The following is a 6,236-nucleotide window of genomic DNA, read 5'->3' on the forward strand; positions in this document are numbered from 1 at the left end:
CCATCGGTAGACTCAATTAGAATTTCTATACTTAACGGAATTATTAGAAATTCATATTGTGTCTGTGTCCTTGTTCCACATAATCTCATTATGCGAAATACACTCATTCAATATCTTGCCATATTAACAGTGCGGATAACACCGTTCCATTCTAAATGGGAATGACATGTATTAATAATATTTTAATTAAAGATTCTGAACTTTAATTAAATTCATTATGAACATTGCTTTTTGATTATTATCCTTAAACATTATCCTCTCGTATATAACACTTATATACAGTGTTTAAGGTTACATAAATAATCATGGAATTTTCATTGATATTCACAAAATATTCATAAATATATGCACATAAAATAATGAATAAACTATTTTATTAAATAAATAATAAATATCCTATTACATCTCATGCTTCTAGGACACCATTCCCAACAATTAAAGCAAAGTGGAATAGGCTTAGACGTAGCACGAGGGAGTTTCGGGCATTAATTGAAACAACATAGTTTGGTTGGGATTCTGAGGCTAACACTGTCACAGCTGAAAAAGAAGTATGGGATTCATATGTGGCGGTAAGTTTTGAGCATAAACATCTTATGTTATATGAAAGAGTTGAATTGGTGTTTGGATTGCACATGAGTATTGACTCTTGTTTTCTTTATAATGTCATAAACATCTTGATGCTAAGAAATTCAAGAACGGGGGTTTGCAAAACTTTGCCCAACTTTCACAGATTTTTTTTGGGACTATTGCTACTGGACAGGGGTCAATGAATGCACATACTGCCGTTAATGTTTTGAATGCGGCGAAAAGGGTTGCCACACAACCGGAAGAGGAGGAGTAGGGTACAGGGGACTCGGATGAAGTCCGGGGTGCAGAATCCAATAGAAACAGACGGTCTCAGGGTCCTACTACTTGATCCAAGAAGAAGGGCAAGAAGAATACTGCAGTTGACGAGGCTATAGAGGCTTTGTCAAAGAGTGCTACCCTACGTAATGAGACATCTGTTCAAAAGGTTGATTTGTTTCAGCAATATTCAGCTGATAAGCAAGCCCGTACTATGGCATTAGCCGAGGCTCAGAAAGAGGATCCAACTACAAGTATTGAAACCTGTATGGATTTGCTGGATGGGTATGATGAGTATTTAGACGACAATGCGTATAGTAAGGCAACGCACCAGTTGGCTGTTGACATTTCCCTTAGGAGGATGTTTGTGAAAATACCCGCTCATCGTCATCTTTCATGGATTCGAAGCCTGTAGTTTAAATGATTTTTGTGTTGTTTTCTTTATTTGTTTCCTCTCGGACGTATGTTTTTTTTTTAAGTATTGTTGAGCATGTACAACAGATTTTCCTCTCGGACTTGTGTTTGTTAGACTTTGTTATTTGTTTCTAGTCAGATTGAATTACATTGGAGTTCTTCGTTTGATTAGTTAATGTTATATGGATGTTTGATTAGTTCCAGTCTTATTCATTTTTTAGGTTTATATGGATTCAGATAGTGAGAATGATGCCAGAGCTGTTGACTTTCTCTAGTCATCAGATGATGATGAACAACCACAACATTATATCCAATTATTGATGTCAATTGGAAACAGACGAACTAGGCAACCTCGTCGTAATTCTGCGTTAACAGGATGAGAATATGTTTTAGAACAATTACATGGACATCCCAAAAATTTGTTTGAAATATGTCATATGCATCGAGACACGTTCGAAGAAATTGTTCAGTTAATTCGAGGCCGCAACCTACTGCCTTCTTCAAGTATTTCAACAGAAGAATCTCTAATGATGTTCTTAAGAACGGTTGCTCACTCAGACCGCAATAGAGAGATACAAGATAGATTTTATCATTTTAGAGAGACAGTACACCGGCATTTTGATAATGTGCTTACCGCATTGTCTACGTTAGCACCTGAAGTTATAAAACTACCAAATATGAACATTGTCCCCCCAGAGATTCAACACAACCCTAAGTACTGGCCATGGTTTAAGGTACAATCTCACTCTGCTCATAAACTACTACTATGACAAATACTTTTAAATTTATCCTAACTCACGCCTTATGTATTTTAATAGGATTGTATTGGTGCAATAGGCGGTACACACATGATGGTTGTCCTACCTGCACATCAACAGACAGTCTATAGAGGAAGAAGACATTCGTGTACTCAAAATGTAATGGCGGCGTGTAGTTTTGATATGCTATTCACTTATGTCAATTCCGGATGGGAAGGATAAGCTGCTGATTCCGGAGTGTTAACTGAGACTATGAGAGATCCAGATAACCAATTCTTAGCGCCCAACACGCAAGGCTTTTTGGCACCATTTCGTGGTCAGAGGTACCATATTCAACAGTTTAGAAACGGTGGCCAACCAACGGGACCACAAGAGTTATTCAATTATTATCACTCTTCACTGCGTAATTGCATAGAGATGTGCTTTGGGGTCTTGAAAATAAGGTTTAAAATTCTTAGGCATATGACCAATTATTGGATGCCAAGACAAAATGTTATACCAATTATTGGTTGTGATGGTGATTCATTTGTAAGGAGATACCTAGAGCATGTGCTTGAATTCAAAGCAGAGAATATCCACAATGTTACTAAGGAATATGATTATGCGGCACAATTTACAAACAAAAACATAATTGCTGCCTTTCTTGAGCTCCCATACGAGAGAGTTTTTCTTAACAAGTACTGCAAGGAATTCACAACCACTACACCGACCTACAGATTTAGAGGATTGGGATTTGTGGGTATAGCTTTACTTTATTCACTTTATACTCTTATCACTCTAAAGAAGTGAAGAAATGTTTTTAGAGTTTTGTCACATCTCTACCTTAAACTTTTCAGGATTGACAAGTTACCTCGAACTTTTAATTCCGCCAAGTAATTACCTAAATTTAACAAAGTGTTCCGAGTGTCGTTGAATCAATAACACATGATAAATTTTGAATGGAAACACTATAGGACATGTTATGTCATATGTGAGCTCGTATGAAGGAATAGACTAAAATTTTGGATAATAATCGGGTCATGTTATGTGACGTGCATGAGAGAATTTCTTTCAAAATTTTAACATTAATCATCAATGTATGGGAACTTTGCAACATTTTATTAAATTCATGTGGTAATTTGCCAAAATTAGAAGTTCAAGAAGCAACTTCTTAATTGAGTCAAAATTCAAAGGAAAAATCACAAAAAAAAACAAAAAAAACAAAATCATATTATTACAATTGTCGTGGCACATGCTCTTGTACCTATTATTCATTACTATGAAAATTTGTAGTACGTATGAAACAAGCACGAGTGGTCTAGTGGTAGAATAGTACCCTGCCACGGTACAGACCCGGGTTCGATTCCCGGCTGGTGCAAAGAGAGCCATGATGACTCTTGCGCCTTTGTGATGGTGGGGTCCATCACATCACCTGATCCAACGGACGAGAAATGGGCGCTTCTGAGCTCTTGAAAATTTTTTTTTGGTTACCTCTGAAACAATCAATAAAAAAGAGAACAATAAATTGGAAAAACGACAATCAAAGGGAAGTAGGCAATGCGAAATGGAACAACTAATTTGGAAAGCGACCGAATAAGTGAACGCCAACTAAAGGACAATCACCCGCAATACACGACAACAACTTGAAAAAGAACGAGGAGAAAGAAACGATGATGCGTATGAAAGCTACCGCTTCTTCTGAGCTTTCATATAAATATATACATATATATATATATATATATAAAACAAAATCATATTATTACAATTTGATCAACCATGGTTTGCAGGAATTCCAGAAAGGCTCTCCTATAGCCAAAGATGTTTCAGAAGCCATTCTAACGCTATCAGCGGCTGGCACCATCCCCTCACTGGTCCATCCATGTCTTCTTTCTTCGGATGAGTGTTCATCAGAAGACAAAACAACAAATGAATCTCAAAGTTTAAGCCTCAAGAGCTTCTGGGGTATCTACCTTATATCTGGTGCCACTTCTACTATCTGTTTTCTGGTCTCCTTAGTTCGCTTACAATACAACTATAGACGCCATCGACAAACAAATGTGGGAAATTAGTCTATGAAAAATATGGTGTTTAGACTGGCAAGACATTTCCATAACGGTGAGGCTAGTTATAGTCCAGGGAAAGCTACTAGTACTAGTATCGATGTTTCTGCTCCCAACTTGCCTAGTATTGATGAATGGAGTTCGTCAAGGCGGGATTCTGTCAGCACATTAGACGCTCCAAATCATCTTAACAGTTTCCTTCTAGTTAAGATTGAAACCCCGCTACAAACTCGTGATGGAATGTAGATTTTAGAATGCACATCTTACTCTACATATGTTGTGGCTTTGCATAGTGTTAGAACTTATAAGTAGGAATTTAGGACTGCAAAAGTGTACTTGGTTATAAAATTTTTGTATAAAAAAGATGTTGGGAATTGTATCGTCATTGCCTCATTGGTTTTAGTTTAGTTTCTTCAATAAGAAAACTACATGCTAATTGGTATGAAATGGAAGTGCCAAAAACGAATTACAAAATCCTTACTTAAGTAGTAAATAGAATTTGTCAACAAAATCTAGAAAACTTGCATTTTGTCGTGGCATATGCTCTTATACCCGTTATTCATAATTAGTAAAATTTGTAGTACGTATTAAACAACAAGCACCAATGGTCTAGTGGTAGAATAGTACCCTGCCACGTACAGACCTGGGTTCGATTCCCGGCTGGTGCAAAGAGAGCCATGATGACTCTTGCGCCTTTGTGATGGTGGGGTCCATCACATCACCTGATCCAACGGACGAGAAATGGGCGCTTCTGAGCTCTTGAAAATTTTTTTTTGGTTACATCTGAAACAATCAATAAAAAAGAGAACAATAAATTGGAAAAACGACAATCAAAGGGAAGTAGGCAATGCGAAATGGAACAACTAATTTGGAAAGCGACCGAATAAGTGAACGCCAACTAAAGGACAATCATCCGCAATACACGACAACAACTTGAAAAAGAACGAGGAGAAAGAAACGATGATGCGTATGAAAGCTACCGCTTCTGAGCTTTCATATAAATATAAATATAAATATATATATATATATATATTCTGCTCGTTCTTTTTTCTCCTAATTTATACTTTTAATTACATTTTTAAATTTAGATTTTCCCAAAGCCTTTCTCCTAGGTTTATTAAAATTTTTCTTTTTCTGTAACATTGTCGTTTTACATGAAGACTCATTAGTTAAATCGGAAAGTAGTACTATAGCAAAATATTGAGTTAGAACCCTTTATTTTTCATAATATTTAAATGGTACATTTAAGTTTTAGAAAATATTTTTTTAGTATCCTGAGCCTCTTTTTGAGACATAAATTGTCCAATTTACCTTTTATTAAAATGGACTGATCTAAATTTCTATTTAACAAGAAATAATAGGTAAAAATATTTGTTAACCTGTAACCAAACACCAGCCCTACGTATTGCTTAAACGATACCGTTTTTATGGTAAATCCACTTTCTGTAGAAATAAGTGAATTCTTTTATTGAAAACCACTAGCCAATCTCCAATTACACTACTAAACACTACTAAACAGAAAAGTGAAGGATAGACCGGAGAATTCGAGTATTCCAGGGACTCCAAATTTAGTGGTATTTGAGAGACCACCGCTCTCCCTAATCTCAATCTCTCAAAACTCTCAAAATCACAACTTACCTCCAGTGAGCTACTAAGCCCTTTATTTATACTAATTCCTATTAACTATACCAACTCAATAACCAAATAAGTTCCCAAGTCATTAATGGGTTATAACATTACTCCCGCCCCAAAAAAACACCTTGTCCTCAAGGTGTTAAGTAATCGCAGCCGTGTGACTCCACTTAAAGTGTTCCCAAGTCATTATTTGAGCATTTTTTAATTTTTTAATTTACCTTTGTATTTAAATTATATATAAAATAAAATTTAATATAGTTTAGAAAGAATAATCATGTCATTTTTAAATATTTAATGGGAGTATTTTGGGTATGTTTTAAAAAATACAAGGATGTTTTAAGCATTTGCATAATAAAAAATGGCGAAAGTAGTATTTTGACAAAGCATGTGCTCTTCCAAAACTGAATTTTTTTTTTTTTTTTGAAGGATACACATATAGACACACACGCAGCAATCCAGCTGGTTCGTAGAAGCGAAGGGCGTCGAGATAATATACTTTTTAGGAGTCGACTTCAGTCACACGCCAAAATGCATTTGCTATAGTTGG

The 6,236-nt window shown here is 35.8% G+C and overlaps 3 non-coding genes across 3 annotated transcripts; all 3 read left to right on the forward strand.

Annotated features, from left to right (window-relative positions):
* Nucleotides 1–3,301: 3,301 nt before the first annotated feature.
* TRNAG-GCC lies at nucleotides 3,302–3,372 on the forward strand. The gene has a single exon. It is a non-coding gene; the product is annotated as a tRNA-Gly (tRNA).
* A 4-nt stretch (nucleotides 3,373–3,376) lies between these two features.
* Nucleotides 3,377–3,463, forward strand: LOC112092546. Its single transcript, XR_002902635.1, has one exon. It is a non-coding gene; the product is annotated as a small nucleolar RNA snoR114 (small nucleolar RNA).
* A 1,263-nt stretch (nucleotides 3,464–4,726) lies between these two features.
* LOC112092547 lies at nucleotides 4,727–4,813 on the forward strand. The gene has a single exon (XR_002902636.1). It is a non-coding gene; the product is annotated as a small nucleolar RNA snoR114 (small nucleolar RNA).
* The last annotated feature ends 1,423 nt before the right edge of the window (nucleotides 4,814–6,236 follow it).

The sequence above is a fragment of the Morus notabilis genome, unplaced genomic scaffold (genome assembly GCF_000414095.1).
Source record: "Morus notabilis unplaced genomic scaffold, ASM41409v2 Scaffold669, whole genome shotgun sequence".
NCBI classification, from domain to species: Eukaryota; Viridiplantae; Streptophyta; class Magnoliopsida; order Rosales; family Moraceae; genus Morus; species Morus notabilis.